This window comes from Sus scrofa, chromosome 12 (genome assembly GCF_000003025.6).
Source record: "Sus scrofa isolate TJ Tabasco breed Duroc chromosome 12, Sscrofa11.1, whole genome shotgun sequence".
Classification (NCBI taxonomy): domain Eukaryota; kingdom Metazoa; phylum Chordata; class Mammalia; order Artiodactyla; family Suidae; genus Sus; species Sus scrofa.
This window is the reverse complement of record NC_010454.4, coordinates 31,400,170-31,422,102: the sequence shown is the minus strand read 5'-3', so window position 1 is coordinate 31,422,102 and position 21,933 is coordinate 31,400,170. Positions and strand designations below refer to the sequence as shown.

General features: G+C 37.2%; 1 protein-coding gene across 4 annotated transcripts in view; it reads right to left on the bottom strand.

Moving 5' to 3' along the window:
* The window catches only part of STXBP4 (syntaxin binding protein 4), a 201,713-nt gene that overhangs the window by 56,726 nt on the left and 123,054 nt on the right, over nt 1-21,933 (bottom strand). The gene's annotated exons all lie outside the window — the stretch shown is intronic.

The window sequence follows — 21,933 nt, the reverse complement described above, 5'->3', positions numbered from 1 at the left end:
TTGTGAAAATGGCCATATTACTCAAAGCAATCTAACGATTTAAATGTCCATTGACAGAGGAGTGGATCAAGAAGATGTGGTACGTATACACAATGGAATATTACTCAGCCATTAAAAGGAACGAAATACCAGCATTTTTAGCAACATGGATGGACCTAGAAATTATGCTAAGTGAAGTCAGCCATAAAATGAGACAACAACATCAAATTCTTTCACTGACATGTGGAATCTGAAAAAAGGACAGACTGAACTTCTTTGCAGAACAGATGCTGACTCACAGACATTGAAAATCTTATAGTCTCCAGAAGAGACAGTTCAGGGGGGTGGGGGGATGTGCTTGGGTTGTGGGATGGAAATCCTGTGAAATTGGATTGTGATGATCATTATACAACTACAGATATGATAAATTCATTTGAGTAATAAAAAATAAAATAAAATAAAGCAATTCTTATCAAATTACCCATGACATTTTTCAAAGAACTAGAACAATCCAAAATTTACATGGAACCATGAAAGAAGACCCTGAATTACCAAAGCAACCTTGAGGGGAAAAAAAAAATAAAACAAACAGGAGGCATAACTTAGGACGATAGTACAAAGCTAGACCTAAGACAATACTACAAAGCTACAGCAATCAAGACAGTGTGGTACTGTACAAAAACAGACATATGGACCAATGGAACAGAATAGAGAGCTCTAAAATAAACCCAGACACTTATAGTCAATGAATCTTCAACAAAGGAGGCAAGAATATAAAAAGGGAAAAAGACAGTCTCTTTAGTAAATGGTGCTGACAAAACCGGATGGTTGTATGTAAATTGATGAAACTGGAACACGCCTTCACACCATGCATAAAAATAAATTCAAAATGGCTTAAAGACTCAAACATAGCACAAGACACCATAAAAATCCTAAAAGAGACATAGGCAAAACATTCTCTGACATCAACCATCCACATGTCAATCTCCTAAGGCAATAGAAATAAAAACAAAAATAAACTAATGGGACCTAATCAAACTTACAAGGTTTTGCACAGCAAAGGAGACCATTAAAAGGAAAAGAAAAGAAAAGAAAAGAAAAGAAAAGAAAAGAAAACCTGTGGAATGAGAGAAAATAGTTGCAAATGACAAGGGTTTAATCTCCAAAATATACAAATAACTCATACAACTAAACAGCAAAAAAAAAAAAAAAAACAAACCACCAAACTGAAAAATGGTCAGAAGACCTGAATAGATATTTATCCAAAGAAGACATACAGATGGTCAATAGGCACATAAAAAAATGCTCAACATCACTAATTATTAGAGAATGCAAATCAAAACTACAGTGAGGTACTACCTCACACTGGTCAGAATGGCTATCATGAATAAGATTACAAATAACAAATGCTGGAGAAGGTGTGGAGAAAAGGGAACCATCCTGCACTGTTGGTAGGAATGTAAATTGGTACAACCACTAGAGAAAACAGCATGGATGTTCCTCAGAAAGCTAAATATACAACTACCATATGAACTAGCAATCCCACTTCTGAGCATACATCTGGACAAAGCTTTCATTTAAAAAATACATGACCCCCTATGTTCATTGCAGCACTATTCACAATAGCCAAGACATGGAAACAACCTAAATGTACATCTATGGATGAATGGAGTAAGAAAATGTGGTACATATACACAATGGAATACTACTCAGCCACAAAAAAGAACAAAACAATAATATTTGCAGCAACATGGATAGAAATAGAGACTCATACTAAGTGAAGTAATTCAGAATGAGAAAGACAGTTGCCATATGCTATCACTTATATGTGGAATCTAAAATATGGCACAAATGAACCTATCTAAAGAACAGAAACAGAGTCACAGACATGGACAACAGACTTGTGGTTGTCAAGGAGGAGGGGGAGGGAGTGGGATGGCCTGGGAGTTTGGGGTTAATAGATGCAAACTGTTACATTAATAATGGACAGGCAATGAGGTCCTGCTGTATAGCACAGGGAACTATGTCCAGTCACTTATTATGGAACATGGTGAAAGATAATATGAGAAATAGAGTGTGTGACAGGGTCACTTTGCTGTACAGTAGAAATTGACAGTACAATATAAATCAACTATGATAAAAATAAATAATGAAAATTAAATATGAACAATCAAACAAGGCATTATTACTTCCTACAGTTTGTATTTATTCTCATAATGGACTACCAAGACTAAAGTAGGAAGCCTAAAGTGAACTAAATCCTTCATTACAATTCAGAAATTGAAGTCTTCTCTCTTGTCATTTCCCACCATCCTTAAACCAAGCACAGGAATCACTTCTGATTAGTCAAACAAAGTTCAGATTTGACTCCTGAATTGCACATTTAAAAAAGTAATCCAGGTGCTAGAAGATGACCATCTTACCCTCCTAACAAATGCTCTCACTATTTAAGCCTACTTCCCTTTGTAACTGCTTTATGACTCTGAACTCTGCTGATGAATTACTGCTGTAAACTGTGAGCCAGACATCCAAACATTCTAGTAAAAGCTTATTTTAATAAAATCAAGCGATTGCATTTCATTAAAGAGCAAACAAGTAAACTATGGTTTCTACTCCAAAGAATAAAAAAGAGAGTGCAGTTAAAAATTCAGAAGATATATAAAGAAAATTTGCTCTTCTATTTGGGAAGAATATAACTAGTCACTCTTTAGAAAACTTCAAGACCATGAGATGAAGCAACACAAGTGGCCACACAAATGTAACCTTCTTCTTAGTCAATTCCTAAAGAATGAAATACAAAGAACCAGGAAACTGACAGTTCTGTTGGATTAAGAACACATCCAAGGCTTTTGTTATTCAAATGTCTAGTAAGTCATCTTACATACTGGTATATTTTCCTTATCTGTGGATTAGAAAAAAAGAGCTAGATGATTTAAGAACTATGTTTAATATATTGCATTTATATTTTTAAAAACAGCCAATGTGTTTCCTAAGGAAGTCTTTGAAAGTTGATTTATTGCAAGATACTTAGAAAAACCTGCTGCAGTCTGTTTCCTTAAGTTAATGTCAATTCACCATCTTTTCAAGCAACAACACAATAGCATTTTGCTGTTTATAAAAACGTTCCAACCCAGAATGTAGCAATGCACTTCACAGAACCTTGTCAGAACCTTATCAATAAAGACGGATCCACTTTTGGATAACGGCCTACCTTACAGTACTAGAACAGAGCAAAGACGTTTTCAGAAAAGGGTAAGGATGACAAAAACCTGGCTCGCAAAGAAGGAATACTATAGATACTTCAACTATTTTTTTCTTCTGACCTCCTAAACAAGAGAGTAATTGAAAGGGTGCCAAAACGCTCAAAATCAAGGCTGGCTCTGGGAAGCATAACTATAATTGTCATACCCAAATGACGCATTGAGTTTGACTGGGAGAACCTGGGGCTTAATTTTGTTTTCAATCATGAAGCCATGAAAGAGATGTTACATCTTTTATGGCCATGTTCTTCTGCCTTGATGCTATTTGACCAATTATTTTAACCAAGAAGCTAACAGGGCCATCCTTCTTAATATTCCCTTCCTTTAAAGATACTTAAGTTTGAATCCTTTCCCAAAGTACACAAAAGAAGAAACTTTTCCCTTGGGTTCTCTATTTCTTAAATAGTTCAAATTTAGCCTAGTCTTGGAAATCTGTCACAATAGTCTGCACAGAGCACACACAGTTGTGATGTGGTGCCTGCCGTAAGGGACATATTACTGCTAATGGCCCATCCAGTCATTCGATTATCATTGTATGGCTAATGGATTTAGGATAATAACTCTGATACAGACAATCAAATGCTTTAATTAGTTTATTATCCTTTTTTATTTCAGAATAGAGTCAGTCCATATTTGAACTGAATGGAGGGGCTCAGTGCAATGCAACTTTAAGGCCATTATAGACAAGCTATCATTCTCAACAGGGTTCCTCAGTTTCTCCTATGAGCTTAGTAGGAAGTAGAGGTGACTTCCAACCTAGATTATATGTGTGAATGATATTTGCATCTTAAAATCAATGCTGAAAATATAGAACATCAGGAAAATGATAAATAAAATAACAAAAGTGGGAGTGTCCGTCATGGCTCAGTGGTTATTAACAAGTCTGACTAGCATCCATGAGGACATAGGTTCAATCCCTGGCTTTGCTCAGTGGGTTAAGGATCCTGCGTTGCTGTGAGCTGTGGGGTAGGCCAACAGCCACAGCTCCGATTTGATGCCTAGCCTGGGAACCCCATATGCTGCGGGTGCTCCCCTAAAAAGAAAAAAAAAACCAAAAGGATGAATAGTCTTCCAAATGAGTGCCAATGGAAGGGGAAAACAGAACAAGATTGGAAAGAGTATGGGATCAACTCTGCTTTATATGCCATATATTATGACAAATAAGCTTATAAAATAATTTATTTGTTCCTACATTTTATGTGTGAGGAGACTGAGGCACACATTGGTTATGAAACTCTTCAAGATCTTGTTGCTGATGAGAGGCAGCGATGGGATTTGAACCCAGGCAATCTGCTTCTCAAGCTGCTATATTCCTTCTATCATACAGAAAATCCTGCAAACCTGTTAGAAGTTTTAAAAAGCTGAAATAAAGGACTGAAAGTAACTAGGTCAAAATGTAAACAATGATTGCCTCTTGGTGGTGGATTATGAGCACTTTCCCCTGCTTATTCATTCTTTTCAGACCTTTTCAAAATAAGGAAAATAAAGTTTAACACATTTTTACGTCAGCACACAGTAAAATAAAAATATTGCTGGCCTAACATTTTCCCTTTTATCTTGCCACGTCTCAATTTAAAAAACTACGCATACACTTAAATGACACTTTGTTGACAGCTACCAGCGCACATTGCATCCCTCACTACAAACCTGGGCACAGGCAGGAATTTGTTTAAATTAAGTAACTTCTAACATATGCTCTAAGATCAGTATAGATTCAGTTTGGTTTCCTATACCTTTTCCCTTTAATCCAACACCTTTTAAACTACAGAGTTACATAACTGATATTTATAAAGTGACCAGGAGATCCTTAGAGATACTGAAATGACTTATGAATCACAGAGGAAAGATTTAACTGACATTCAAGAGAGTGTTGGTGTAAAATGTATTTCTGCCCTCGCCAATCTACTGAAGCTTTTCTCATAAAGGTCACAAATGCTTACAATCACAGCCAATCCGTTTTTCACATGTTGCCCTCTTGTTATCAGCATTTAGAACTGCCTAACACTCCCTCCTTGAAATTCTTTTCTCCCTGAACCTTTTTTTTTTTTTTTTTTTTTTTAAAAGCTCGCAATAATCTCTTTATTGCTACTTCTACCATCCTCACTGCTCCCCATCTGGCCCCTCTTCTGAGTTGTCCCTGAAGGACTCTTCCTTCTTCTCCTGTCACACCGTTTCCCTGCCATCTTAGGGTTTCAATGATCAGAACTACATGAATAATCCCTTAAACAACACCTGCCAATCTCCCTCTCGATGCTCGCCAGCGTTTCTAATGTCTAAACAGAACTGGCCTTTCTTCTCTTCCAAATCTGTCTTTCTTTCCCACTTCTTTGTGACTTTTTTCCCCCCATGCCTGTGGCATGTGGAATTTCCCAGGTCAGGGATGGGAATCCACACCAGGGATCCAAGCCAAGCCACAGCAGCCACCCAAGCCACTGCAGTGATGCCAGATCCGAGGCCCACAAAGTAATTCCCCCTTGTGACTTTTAATGGTTCTACCATTCTCCAATAATCCAGGCTTGGAAATTCAGTGTTATTTTTACTACTTTACTTCCTTGTTTCTCTCTTCAATTGACGGTCAGGCCTACACAGTCTACCTCTATGATTTTATTCATTTAACTATTTACTTAACACATATTGAATAACTGCTGGTCGATTCTGGGGCTGCAGTGGTGAACAACATAAGGACCCTGCCTTCCTGAAGTTTATAATCTAGGGGAGCACATACAATTTCAGGTGGTAATCAGTGTTATTAGAAAAATAAGAATAGGAGTTTCCATTGTGGCTCAGTGAGTTAAGGACCTGACAGTTGCCATGAGGATGTGGTTTCGATCCCTGGCCTTGCTCAGTGGGTTAAGGATCCAGCGTTGCCACAAGCAGTGTAGGGCACAGATGCGGCTCAGATCCAATGTTGCGATGGCTGTGGCATAGGACTCAGATGCAGCTCTGATTCGACCCCTAGCCTGGACACTTCCAAATAACACAGGTGTAGCCATAAAGAAGAAAAAAAAGAACAGGAATAGAGGGATCATGAGTGATTGGTAGTGATGATGGTTAATACTTTAGATAGAGGGGCCAGGAAAAACCTCTTTCAAAAAAGACATTAGGAGTTCCCGTCGTGGCGCAGTGGTTAGCGAATCCGACTAGGAACCATGGGGTTGAGGGTTCGGTCCCTGCCCTTGCTCAGTGGGTTGACGATCTGGCGTTGCCCTGAGCTGTGGTGTAGGTTGCAGACGTGGCTTGGATCCCGTGTTGCTGTGGCTCTGGCGTAGTCTGGCGGCTACAGCTCCGATTGGACCCCTAGCCTGGGAACCTCCACATGCCGCGGGAGCGGCCCAAGAAATAGCAAAAAAAAGACAAAAAATAAAAAAATAAAAAATAAAAACAAAAATAAAAACAAAAAAGACATTAGGTCACAAACCTGAATGAAATAAAGAAGTTTGTCTTGTCAAAATCTGAAGGAAGACAATTCTAGGGAGGTAGAACAGCAAGTGCAAAGGCACTGGGGTAGAAATGAGTTTGGCATGTTTGAAGAACTATAAAAAGACCACTGTGACTGGAGTAGAGTAAGCAGGGGACCGGGAGCAGATGTGAAATCAGACAGCTAGCCAGGACTGGAAATGAAGGACCTTGGTAAGGAGTCATGGTAAGGAGTTTGGATCTCATTCTAAGTGTGATGGGAAGTGATTGGAGAGCTCTGACCTGGAGAATGATGTGACATGATTTATATGTTAAAGACCAGAGAAATCAGACTGTAGGGGAGAAATAATACAGTCTGTTAAATTTTTAAAAATTAGCTACATTGGTAGCCAATACATATGGCCACTGAGCACCTACCAATTTTTTTTTTTTTTTTTTTTTGCTATTTCTTGGGCCGCTCCCGCGGCATATGGAGATTCCCAGGCTAGGGGTCCAATCGGAGCTGTAGCCACTGGCCTACACCAGAGCCACAGCAACGCGGGATCCGAGCCGCGTCTGCAACCTACACCACAGCTCACGGCAATGCCGGATCGTTAACCCACTGAGCAAGGGCAGGGACCGAACCCGCAACCTCATGGTTCCTAGTCGGATTCGTTAACCACTGCGCCACGTCGGGAACTCCCCAATTTTTTTTTAATGAAGGTTTCAGTTCAACAGGTATGTAATTTCCTAACTCATAAATCATGACATTTTGAGTTGAAATACTTTCATTTCCTTAGTTTAGATTAAAAAATAACATGTTCCTGAAAGGGAGAGTAAAAGCAATGGAATGTATATTTTTGCCCATTTTATACTTATATGTTATGTAAATGAGAGCAAATCTTTCAGGCATTTGTCTTCAGTTAGGTCCAACAAGGCAATTAGGAATTAATTAATGAAAGCATTTATAAAGAATTTACAAATTGTTAGTAATGAGGTACAATGTACCAGCCATTCAATGTACCAAACAGGAATGAATTATGTTGAAATTATGTTTCCACTAGAGGTCTACAAAGAAGGAAGCTGACAATACAATGAATAAAAGATAAAGGCATTCCAATTATTGTCAGGTCATAAAAGGCTTGTACTTTTATGTGATGTGAAGACAGAAAATAGAGACATAACAAATGAGTCCATTATGTCTGTATCATTTGGAATCAGACAATTAAGCATTTGGCATTTACCAACACTGAATAAGACTCATATAAAACTAAACATGTCAATTATACTTCAATTAAAAAAAAACTAAACACAACTCTGTACACTGAGAAGGAAAAAAAGAGAATTATAAAATTATCTGTATTTGGAGTTCTCTGGTGGAGCAGTGGGTTAAGGATCTGGCACTGTCACTGCAACAGCCTGGGTCAATGCTGTGGTGCAGGTTTGATCCCTGGCCTGAGAATTCCACATGGTGCAGGCATAGCCAAAAATTTGTTTTAATTTAAAAAAATTAAAAAATAAAATTATCAGTATTCATGATAGGTTTTGAAAGTTTCTCTTATTAACAAAAGCAATTCTCTCATCTCTGTACAGTCAGGGTTCATGCATTTGCTTCCCTATACATAAATAAGTGCCATAACTACCTTTTCATTCCCAAAAGTCTAAGAAGGAAAAGGACCGCAGTAGGGAAGGATGACTTTTCTTCTTTCTTGTTGGATTTATAGGTGAGGTAACTTAAGGGATTCATTCATCAATCACTGCGCATCAAAAATGTGTCGAGCACTGTGATAGGAACTGAGGATGCTCTAAGTGATGAGACGTCGTATGGGGAAGGGGGAGAGAAGTGGCTCTCAGGAAGATTCATGACAGCACTTCTAACATAATAGCAGTTGTCTGCTTCTGGAGGCTCATGCCTTAATTATGCTTGTGAGGGAGTATCCTTCAACACCCCCCAAATTTCCTCTGACTGAACTGAAAAGAGTCAAAGAGGTGAGGTAGATAGAAAAGAGTCATCTCATGGGGAGTCGGAAGGTTGACTCGAAGCTCTAAAAATGTAATTTCTATCTCTTACTCTAATAAAAAAGAAAGTTTCTTTATACCATGGAAAATTCTAGCCTTGATGTTCTGAAGGTCATTTTTTCAACTAGGAAGGTAGAAGTAAATACAAGTAGTTTATGATATTAATTTTCTACCACTGTGTTACAAACTACCACACACTTGGCAGCTTAAAATAATACACACGCACATATATATCTTTTTATCTCACAGTTTCTGTAGGTTGGGAGTCTGGGCAAGGCTTAGATGAGGCCTCTGCTTAGGGTCTGTCAAGGCTGTGGTCTCATTTGAGGCTTGACTGGGGAGGTTTTAGTATTGAAAACAGAATTCAATTCCTTGTGGTTATAGGATCAAAGGCTTCAGTTTCCTGGCTGTTAGCCTGAGACTACCCTTAGATCCTTGCCATGTGGGTCTCCCAACACAGCAGCTCATTTCTTTGAAGCTAGGGAGTGAGAGACTTGAGCAAAAGGAGCACTACAGTCTTATGCAATGTTATCAAGTACATCTGTCATCTTTGCTGAGTTCTGCTGGTTACAAGTAAACCACAGGTCCTGCACATCCTCCAGGGGAGGGAATCATACAAGGGCATGACCACAAAGAAGCAGGGATCATGGAGACCACCAACGACTTAGGTATTCCCCCTCTATATTAACTTACCAAATCTTCTTTTTCTTCATTATGTTTCAAATATAGCTTGGCCCCCTTTTAATTTTTAATTTAATTTTTTTTAAACTTAATTTTGGCTTTAACCTTCTTGCCTCTATTCTTAAGAGTTTTTTGTTAGTTCTAGGTTGTTCCTTTGTCCAACATTTATATATTTGTTTAAATATCTAAGCCCATCAAAGAGCTCTGTGATGCTTCCCTGGATTTATTTGTGTATCTCTACCTTTCCTTTCCTATTGAGACTGTAAATAATTGTATACAGTCGAGTTCTTATTTTAGGATTTCTCACCCCACGAGGTACATTCCCACTGATGGTTTCTAACCATGAGAACATATCCATTTTACCTAAATTTCAAACAAAACAAAGCAAGACAAAACTGCTTTCATGGAATCTGTGGTATGACCAGATATGTACATGCTTAAATAATCACATCCTCTCTAGATTCTTTTGGAAGAACTACAATTCCAGCAGATGTTATACAAGATACAAGTGCTTCACTATTACAGTGGCTTGGCCAAACTAGTTAATGATCTACTCTGAAAAAAATATCACCTGTATTCTTTTCTTGCCTTGGCTGTTTGAGGGTCACTCGTACAGGCTTGCTTTGGTTTCTTTCTTTCTCATCTCTGAGGCTCTTTATGTTGCATCTCCTCCCTCACAGTTCATGGCTTCAACAGTCTTTACTCCCCTTCCATCAGATCTGTTGCTTTGGAAAAAAGGCATGGCCATTCCTGCTAGTATTTTGGTCAGAAAGTCCTGCCTGATGGTGTGGGGTACCCAGGGTGTATATGTACAAGAGAGAAGCGTTGATTTGCTTCCTCCTCAAGTCTCACCAGCCTCATACCTGGGCTTCGAGGACACCCTCAACATTAGCAGAGCCAGCCTCTCTTCTCAGTGCCTGATGCACAGGTACTCATCATATATTAGTGGAAAGAACTATCTGGCATCTATTTGTACATACAAGTGGTATTTCTGTTTATTAGATTCATGGATACGGATGGGTATTTATTTCTGCTATAGATTCCTAGAAGTAGAACTGAGGGGTCAAAGAAAGTGTACATTTTAGACTCCTAGAGCCAGAGATGGACCACTCTCCAAAACAGCTGAACTGACTAGCATCTAGAACAGAGTGAGGATGCCGGTTTCCTCCTGTGCCCACTAAGGGTCACTGTTAAAAGCTGGCCCTTGGGTGAGTAACTATGGGGACTCATTATTTTAAGTTCACTCCTAAGTAAACTGTATTAAATATATATGCTAAACATGCATATACATTAAATATATTAAATAGATGTTAATCACAATTATGAAATAATACCAACTATAATGGAAAAATAGAAATCACTAAAAAATAAAAAAGGAAATATGAATATTTTGTGAACACCTACTATGTGTCAGGTACTGTTTTATTTGTGACCTAAATTGTGGTGAACAAGACACTCAAGATCCCTGTTCTCAAGGAGCTCATATTTTAATAGAGGAGACAGAAAATTAACAAGAAAAGAAATAAAAAATAGATAATGTGGGGTCCTAAGAAAAAAATAAAATACAGGAGTGAAAGAGAGTAGTTGGAGGTGGAAAGATGCCCAAAATTAAATAGGTGGTTAGGAAAGGTCTTTCTGAGAAGCAGACAATGAGTTGAGGACTGAATGATACAATGAACTGACTCCATCCAGACCGTTCTTGTTCTTGTCAAACAAACATGGTATTCTCCTGCCTTAGGCATTGGACTTGCATCTGGAACATTCTTCCACCAGATATCTATATGGCTTACTCCTCCTCATATAGGTGAAATACCTGTCAAAGTCTTGCAGAGAACTGTGCCTCGTTATACCCACCCATGGACAATTTCAGTATTTCTATCTTCCATACAAAGTCAGCAAAGCCGCCCTTTCCACATACAAGAGAGTATGAAACCCTAGAGGCTGCTGGTCAGATACAAATTTCTTCATTATTTCCAATTTTTATCCATGAAAAAAAATTCAAGTTGAAGTTGGGTTTCCTATTCAAATCTTACTGCTATGTTAAAGTGTGAAATGTTACTTTAGAATTGTTTTTAGGGGTTTTATCACATTGTTTTTTATATGTTCTCAGTGAAGTAATAGAATAATGATAAATTGTATAAACCTACACTAGTAGAAATCTTTCACCACCTTTCCAGTTCTCAAAAAAAAATAAATAAATAAAAAGAGGGAGGAAGAGAATAGTTTATCATATCAGACTAGGTTGCAGGGACAAAATAATCCTTTCACATAATAACAATGAATGGTGAAGATTATAATTATGATGAAGATAATGATGAAAATATATTGAGCACCTATCAGATATGAGCCACTTTATAAACATTACCCTTAACTGGGTAGTTACTTCAGTTATATTATCTTTAATTCTCACAACAACCCTATGAGTTAGTGTTATCTCCGTTTTCACATATGAGAAAAATGATACTCAGAGAGCTTACAGAAGCCCTAAAGCACAAATCTATTAGGGGTTAAGAGCTGGAATTTGAATCCTGTGGTATTTGGTCTTTTCACTATATTATTCTGCCTCTATACTAGTAAAAATGAATATACATTTTGACAAAGGTATCATTTAGGGTGCAAACAACTAATTTTTATATAAAAACTAAAGACAATTTCACAAATGTTACTTCATTTTATCCTGTAATCTAATGAGCTGTAATGCTCATTCCTTTCATTTTATAAATGGGGCAAAAGTGACGTTGAGGAATTTACTTCAGGCCTTATCTAAGAAGTAGATTTTCTCACTCCCAATGCTGTATCTACTTTGACTTTAACTTAGCATTTGGGGATTATTATAAAATAAATGAGAGGAGTTCCTGTTGTGGCTCAGTAATTAACGAATCTGAGTAGCATCCATGAGGACTCAGGTTCTATCCCTGGCCTTGCTCAGTGGGTTAAGGATCCAGCGTTGCCGTGTGGTGTAGGTTGCAGATGTGGCTGGGATCCTGCATTGCTATAGCTGTGGCATAGGCCAGTGCTCTGATTCAGCCCCTAGCCTAGGAACCTCCATATGCTGTGGGTATGGCCCTAAAAAGCAAAAAATAAAAATATAACATAAATGAGAAACACCAAGACCATTGTGTAGCATTATGATCTAATTGCTAATCTTGGTTGGATGAGTTCAGGTCACAAATTTGTGAAAAGAATTATTAAAAATTCAGTTCTTTATCTTATATCCTCGATTTTAAGGTTTTTACACAAGTACATTTATTATTACCTCTTTATACAATGTTTTGTAAGTGACTCCAAAGAGAGTTTTTATTTTTCATTGTGAGGTTTCCATGATGCTTAAAAATTTATTTTACTTAAGGATGCTTTTAATTTTAGAAGTAACAAATACTTACTCCAAAAAACAAATGAACAATACAGAGGTTTCTAAAAAAAACAAAACAAAACCAAACCCAGATACTCTCCCTAACCAACCTCCTGAGAAAACAACTGTATTAGTGAGTTAGGTATCCTTCCATATGTTATTGAAAATTATTAAAGTGTCCTGAACCAGTGTAATTGGTTGCTGTATTCTGAATATTTGTAAGTCATGAAAATTACCCAATGATTCTAATTAAACTAAGAAATGAACTCTAAAACATAATCCTATTTATACAGCACTTTATACTTCACGAAGCATTTTCATACTAGTTAACTTAATCCTTGAAACAACCTTATGAAGACTGTATCCCCAATTTAGAGATAGAATCTTAGATTCTGAAAAGTCATCATATTTAAATTAATCAAGTCTAAGGTAACACTGAATATAAGGTATCCTGCCATTCTTATGTTCCCAAGGGGACAAAAAGCCAATTAATTTTGATATAATAACAGCTATACTCCTATGAGACTCATAAGACTTAATATTAGAAGACCTAGGTTAGGGTTCTGGTATTCTCCTAAGCATGTGACTTAGTAAATCATTTAAGTTCTTGAGCCTTAATCTTTTCATATAGTTTTAAATTAGAAATAATAATGCCTATCTCATAGGGTTGTGGGAGGACATACTGATGTAAAATAGTACTTTTTATTTTGTTATTATTATTTTTTGGACATGCTTGAGGCATGCAGAAGTTCCCAGTCCAGTGACAGAGCCCAGGCCACAGCAGTGATAATGCCAGATCCTTAACAATTAAACAACCCAAAATAGTACTTTTAAATTGTAAAGCTGATAGAACGTTAAAAACCTTCTATATCTTTGCTATTACTTTAAATGATACTATCTGTAATAATAATATTAACAGTCTGTTGTTGAAGGCAGAAACTTCTAGATCTGAATTGAACTATTTTATCCTAAATTTTAACTGTTTAAATAATTATTAAAGCTGTTACTATACACAACTGCTACTGCTGCTGTCTTTCCTGAGATGAGTTTTTAATAGTTTGTCCTCATATGAACTCTACAGAATACATATTCCATTAACCTAAAAAGAATGCATTCAGTTTGAAAGAGGACATTTTCAGGCCTTGAGGGAAAATATTTCCTTTTACCATCAGTAACATTTTGCTTGTCCAGTTATAGGACTGAAACATAAACTACACTTTAGACATTCTATTACAGAGAGTTCTAATTGTGAAATGAATTATTTTCATTTTTTTCAGACGAGAGCTAATTCACTATACTTTACCTTCTATGTTTTCTGTAATTTCTGAAGAACTCCTTGTGTTAGAAATCATTTTATGTTATGATCTGTTTACCATGTTAGTACTAAGGTATATAGCTTTTTATTTAATTAAATCCTAGATATTGTGCATCCTGAAATTCCCTTGACAACTATATTCCTGCCTTATGGGAGAAATTAGGTCTTGCTTGTCTAGCCATGCCTTCATACCTTATGGCTGCTGGCAGCATATGTGATTAAAGTATATATCTGAAATACTATCCTGGAAATGATCTTCTATGAAAAGCTCTGGGATTGGTTCACCCTGGATATCTGCTTGTGTATACTGAATACTGGAAATACGGTGCCTTCCTAATTTTTATGACTTGCAAACTATATTAGGTTTTTCCTGTGTATCAGTAGAGAACAGTAGATGGTTACTACAGATTTGGTATTACTAAGTCATTTCAGTCACTGCAATTCTCAGAAACTCATTGAATGAAAAAGCAAACATCCAACAGTTAATTAATGTGTGGAAGGAATAGTAGGGAAACATGAGGTAGTCTAAGATCCAAGATGAAGACAGATAATTGCTTTGTGCTTCTGGACTTTGGGTTACTCATTGACCCAATTTGCACATGAATATCAAGTTTAAACATTAATACTGAATTTTAAGTGTTCCAAAAAATTGTACACACTAATCTCTCTTTTTAAAAATAAATATTTGTTCCTTGCTACTCCAAACCTAGCCACACTGCTACCATCTTGTCAGTCATGTCAATCATGTAACAGCCAACTAGTTCTGCTTTCTTCATTCCTGCTTATAGTCCAGATTTCAAACTGCCTGAATGATCATTTAAAAATGTAGATCAATGCATGTTATTCCTTTTGCTTAAAACCATTAGTGGCTCCTATGATAACTCAAAATAAAATCCAAACTCCTTAGCATGGTGTTCAAAGCCCTATATGATCTGGCTCCTTTCTACACCTCTACTCTTACCTCATGCTACTTTTCTGCTTGCTCAAACCCAGTTTTTTTTTTTTTTTTTTTCCTGTCCTTCAAAGATTGCTCCTACTTGAAAGGCTTTCTGTACTTGGCCTAAAAAGCTCTTCCCATAGAGGTTTTATCTTGGCTGGATCTTAGCTAAAATACTACCTCATTAAAAGAAAGGAGTAGCATCCCCACTTATATTCCCTTACATGTCATTGGGCTTGTATGCATAACAATCTTCACTGTCTAGAGGTGTCATGTCCCTATTTGCTAACTTGTTTGTGCATCTCTGCCTTATAATTTACTTAAGCAGCTTGACAGCAAGGACTTTGTTTATGCTGTTATCAAAGGGCCTAGGTCAGGGTCTGGTCCACTGTAGACAATAAATAGAAGAAGGAAGCAATGAATCTAAGTGAATCTTAAGTAATACATTTTTCCTGTCACTTTTTTTTTTTGGAAATATAATTGTACCAGGAAAGAAATTACTTATTTTTCTTGAGGCTAATAATAATCTGTCCACTTAAAACAAAATTAAATAACTCAAGCATAGCTTATTTTCTAGAAAATACCCCAAGATTAAATTTGATAAAATTTCTTAATGGAACATTACAGCAGTGACCTACTTTCAATTTGCAAGAACATGAGAAAATATGTGAGCTTACCACTTTCCTTTAATGGTAAGACAACACAAATATTTACAGTTATTACCTGGCTCTGACTAATCAAGTCACTAGAGAACAGGTCTGCCTTACAAAAACAGGTGAAGTTGTTCCCTACACGGCATCAGAATCACATGAGATATTCCCTTTTACTTGGAACACTGAAGAAAGATATATAAATATTACAATTACTTTATGTGGAAGTATATACCATCACGCTCATTCTAAATAGTATGGGTTGACTTTCACCAAAGATAATATATATATACATACATACATACATATATATATATATATATATATGACTTTTCCTTTGATTAAATCATGTTATTTAATAAAAATATGCTTTGAAGGAAAGCATATAAGGAATGCAAAGATGAGAGTTTGAGACCTAGAACAAGTACAATGAGAAGATGCTATATCAAGCCTGAGTTTTGGATCTAAAAGAAAAATTATGAAGGCCTTTAAATATTGCTGGTCTGCATTCCCCCTTTATCCCAGAAAAACTTCTCTTCTGCTTAAATAACTTCTAATTAGTTTCAAATGTAAAGACAAAAAACAGCCATTACTGATGTTCTAATTTTACAACTTAAAATATTGCTAACTTCAGACAGGGATACCTGAACTGAGGCAGGAGTCTCACATAGATAAATGTGTGTAACCAGATGGTCATTGCTTGGTAGGAGAAAAGATCATCCTTACTTTTAGTGAGTTGGGTAAAAGCTACATAATTATTCAACAAATTCACAGCAGTTGAATATCAATATTTCTGCTATTATAAGTAATGCCATGATGAAAATACTTGTATATACATCTTAAGCACACTGCTCATTATTTTCTTTGCAAAGATACCAACAGGTGGGATTATCAGGCTAAACTATATGACCATTAAAATCATTTTTTTAATTAAAAAAAAAACTTTTCCAAATAGACTATTTGCTTTTTTTTTTTTTAATTTATGGTCACACCTGCAGTATATAGAAGTTCCTAGGCCAGGGACTGAATCCAAGCCACAGCTGTGATCTATGCTGTAGTTGCAGCAACACCAGATCCTGTCAACCCACGGAACCAGGCTGGGGATTGAACCCACACCTCTGCAGAGACCTGAGCTGCTGCAGTCAGGTTCTTAACTCACTGTGCCATGGCGGGAACTCCTCAAATGGACATTTTAAAAGCTCTTGATATATACTGCAAAACGGATTCCCAAGAATGTTGTGTCAAGTTATATTCCCACCTGTAGTGGATGAAAATATTTATTTTCAACTTTATTAGTGGCAGGCCCAGACAGCTCCTAAATTGGAGGGACTTTTTTTTTTTTTTTTTAAATGCCTAATAAGTAACTTGAGGAAATAAGGTGTATTGTTTGCAGGAAGGTTGCCTGCTCCCTGCTTCCTTTGCTCTGGCATTATTTGGGCCCGAGTGGGTGTAGAAATCTTTGCTCCAACTGCTCATCTCAAACCTGTGAATTTCAGAAGCTTAAGACCCTAGTTATTACTATAGTTTTACCCTCTGTTTTGGGTGCAGGCAGGCATTCCTTTCTTGGTTTTTTATCTTTTGAACACACATAATTTTAAATGTCATTTCTAAGTGTAGGAGCAGAATGGGGAGGTTTTGGCATGAAATCATTCTACCATCTTAATCCCGAAGTCTATTCTGAATCTTGATAGCTATCTCTATTTTCCTAATACTATGGACTTTTTCATAGTCATATATTTGTATGTACACGCACACACACATGCATGTTTATAAGAGCTTGAATGAACTCCGTGTGTGTGTGTGTGTGTGTGTGTGTGTGTGTGTGTGTGTATGTTATACATTTCTCTTCATACAGGCTTCAATGTCGAGAGCTTCCTATGCAGAACTGGTTTTTAACCTTTACCAGAATGTGTGGACCTCTCAGCCAAGCTGTTGCTGAAGTTATGCTCTCAAGCCCAGGCTGGAGGCTGGTCCATGTGCACTGGTGTTGAGAGTATAAGGATGATGCAACAGTCTGAGGGGAGTGGTTGTGAGCCAGGACAAGAGGTGGCCGTGTAGAGCAAGGTGGCATGTGGTGCAGAAGCCATTGTGCCAGCCTCCCTTTACATTCAAAGTATCCTGTATGCTCCAGTGTGCCTCAGGTATAAAGTGTTTTAGGCTGCCTAAAGGACCAAGCCCTAGCTGGCCTTCTGCTTGACACAGAATCTGCTTGGAATGCCTGCCTGCATTTCAACAAATGACACTGACTCACCAAGATAATAGAGTTAAAAAGGAGTCCATTTGCCCACTAGTCAGTTTTTTACTTTATTCATTACCCCTTCAAATTAGAATGCATTAAAGGGTTCCCTCCTGCCAGAGTTCCTTCCAGTTATTCTCATAATTGCTATTGTTGTTTAGTAGAGGGAGTAGCAAGTTGGGCCATCATGATTTTCTTCCATGTGGTCCTACCTGCCCTATGTTGAAAAGTTTTGGAAATTTGCCTGTAACTGCTAGTGTTTTGAAGATTTCCACCCCATTCTTTTATTCTATTTTTCATTTCCATGTGAAGGAAGGGAGATGCTTGTGTTTATGCTGCTGATTTCCCAGGAAGTCAGAAAGTTCTGTTTTTATTAAAGACTTCTTATTGAATATCTGGCCAGATATTGTTTTAATATGCAATTTTCTTAAATAAAACTACCTCTTCCTACTTTCATTACAGAATTTTGTGAATTCAGATGTCGAAGACTGCACTTCAGAACACGTAGTTATTTCAAATAAAGATTGCACTAATGCATTACAATACTGATCATGTAGACACTGATGGAGATTGATATAAGCTCTCTATTGGGAACCTTCAGTAGGTTCCAGTACTGAGCGAAAACACCTGTTCTGTCTCCATACTGTTTCACTGAAAGTAATGTAACAGAGCAGAACCGCGTTTCCTTAGTTAGCAATAAACAACTGAAAGATGAGATGCTGACTCAGGCATTTACCCACAATTTCCTGTGATGATTACATTCTAACCCAAGATCTATAATAACATTAGATGTTACTTACTAAGAAAAGCTCTCATCTATCACATTTTCAAATGTATCCAAGTTGAATGAAGCTTTAGAAAATAATACTGAAAATGTATCACAGAGAAAAGTATTAATTATTTAAATTAATTACTTTAAATAACAAGGTGGTATCAACAGCAGTCATGCTTATTTATGGACTTATACTATCAAATGCTCTGTTAGATACTTTTAAAAAATCATTTACTTATATACATATTTTTCCTACTGTACAGCATGGTGACCCAGTTACACTTATATGCATACATTCTTTTTTCTCACATTACTTGTTCCATCATAAGTGACTAGACAGAGTTCCCAGTTCTACACAGCAGGATCCCACTGCTAATCCATCCTGAAGGCAACATTCTACATCTATGTACCCCAAGCTCCCAGTCCCTCCCAGTCCCTCCCCTTCCCCCTTGGCAACCACAAGTCTATTCTCGAAGCCCATGATTTTCTTTTCTGTGGAAAGTTTCCTTTGTGCCATATATTAGATTCCAGATATAAAAGCTATCATATGGTATTTGTCTTTCTCTTTCTGACTTACTTAATTCAGTATGAGAATCTCTATTCCATCCATGTTGCTGCAAATGGCATTCCTTTGTTCTTTTTTATGGCTGAGTAGTATTCCATTGTGTATATATACCACATCTTCCTAATCCAGTCGTCTGTCAATGGACATTTAGTTTGTTTCCATGTCTTGGCTATTGTGAATAGAGCTACAATGAACATGTGGGTGCATGTGTCTTTTTTAAGGAAAGCTTTGTCTGGATATATGCTCAAGAGTGGGATTGCTGGGTCATATGGTAGTTCTATGTATAGATTCCTAAGGTATCTCCATACTGATTTCCATAGTGGTTTTTACTAATTTACATTCCCACCAACAGTGCAGGAGGGTTCCCTTTTCTCCACATCCTCCAGCATTTGTTATTTGTGGACTTATTAATGATGGCCATTCTGACAGGTGTGAAGCGGTATCTCATGGTAGTTTTGATTTGCATTTCTATAATAATCAGTGATGTTGAACATTGTTCAAGTGCTTGTAGGCCATCTGTATATTTACCTCATTTAATCCTCAAATCCTGCCTGGATGTTGTCATCTCTACCTTTTACATGAGGAAGTAGGCCCAGAGGTTAAGAAACCTGCTTAATGAAGTTGGATAACCAATTTAGGTGCTCCCTGGGGCGCCTCTAAGGAATATCAGCGATTCTGAGGCACACTGTTTAGGTGGATGCAGAGTGCTGCTTGACTCCTGGATGCTTCTGATTCACAGACTTTTCCACTGGTAAAGGGATTTTTTTTTTTTTTTTTTTTTTTTTTGGTCTTTTGTCCTTTTAGGGCTGCACCTGCGGCACATGGAGGTTCCCAGGCCAGGGGCTGAATCGGAGCTGTAGCTGCCAGCCTACACCAGAGCCACAACAATGCGGATCTGAGCCACGTCCGCAACCCACACCACAGCTCACAGCAACGCCCGATCCTTAACCCACTGAGCAAGGCTAGGGATCGAAACTACAACCCCATGGGGCTCCCAGTCAGATTCGTTAACCACTGAGCCACGACGGGAACTCCCCTGTAAAGGGATTCTTATGAGAGACAGATCGTTATGTTTGCAGTGCTGTAGAAGGCATTCGTGTTCCCTGGGATTCTACATTAGGGGTTCTTAAGTTGGGGTTCATAAACACTTTGAAAAGGATGAAAAGTGTGCATAATTGCACATTTCTCAAAAGAGGAATTTTACCCGATTTTAATGGAGCCCATAATCCAAAAATGGTTCACAACTGTCTTTTAGATATTCCTTAGAGACTGGATTTAAGCTATAAGACCTAAAAAAATCTTAATTTCATTTCTGAGGAGATTCCATAGTATAATATCCTAGAGTGTACTCAAATTAACAAGAAAGTGGAGGCAATTACCCAAATTAACATTTCAAATTGTAACTTGAAATAATCAGATAGCCATGTCAAGGAAATGAGGTGGAGTGTGTGGCTGAATTATCTACCTCACGATAGTAATTTTCTCTCTTTCATTACAGATAGAAAAAGCAACTGCTTGAAGGGAAAGAAAAATGAGCTGAATTTATCTGAATTATCACACTTAAAAAGATATGTCATAAAATTATAAAGGTACTGGGGAATATGCAAAAATTAGCAATTGCATATCTAAATAAAACTATTTGCTAGTTTTCAACAGCAGAGTAGGTACAATCTTGTAACAGATTAAAAGTGCAAGATAGAATTCTTTTCTTCGAAAAAGTCCTGCTGAATTTCAGATATTTTCTTTGAATAATCACGTTTGATAAATACAAAGGTTAATGTTAGCAAGGTAATTAAAATTAATGATTGCAATGTCCACTGGGCTATGTCTGTGCAGGTGTTTCCCTTCATTACTCCCACCCTAACTTAAAAATGTCTGATATATAAAATTCTAAGCTTACACATAATACATCAATAGTAGTTATTTTTACCCTTCCTAAAAACCACAGATTTTCTTTATATAAAGAGTTCTTATAGGGTTTCTAAAATATAATTTGATTTTTAAAAATGTAATAGGTCATACAAAAATATATAAAAAAAAATACTCACTGTAGAAATTGAGCATGGATTCCGATCCTCTATAACATTGTTTTAAGGTCAAAAGTTCCCTTGAAGGATATCTGAATATTAGCCTATTACCAAGCCAAGCCACTTACTATCCAGGACTTTACTCAAAACTTACTATTTTGAGGAAGTTCCCATGTGGTGCAGTGGGTTAAGGATTTGGCATTGTTGCAGTGTAGCTGTGGCTCAATCCACATCAGTGGCATACACTTGTCGACTTGGCCCGGGAACAAGGTACAGATATAGCCAAAAAAAAAAAAAAAAATTAAAAAAATTAAAAAAAAAATTTTTTTTTTGATGCTTGGTTAACATTGACTTTCTTCCTCTGATACATTTTTGTTTTATTATTTTGGTTTTTAGGGCTGCACCCACAGCATATGGACATTCCCAGGTTAGGGGTTAAATTGGAGCTACAGCTGCTGACCTACACCACAACATGGGATCCGAGTCGTGTCTGCAACCTACACCACAGCTCATGGCAACAATGGATCTTTAACCTACTGAGCGAGGCCAGGGATCAAACCCGCATCCTCACGGATTTTAGTCCGTTTCCACTGCGCCACAATGGGAACACCCTTGTATTTTTTTTCTTTTTTTTTTTTAGTATATTATCTTAGACTTTTATCTGTATTTCTGTATGTTTATATTTATGTACATTTGATATCTGGTTCCCAGCAGAGAGATTAAGAGTGCAAACCAGAGGAACAG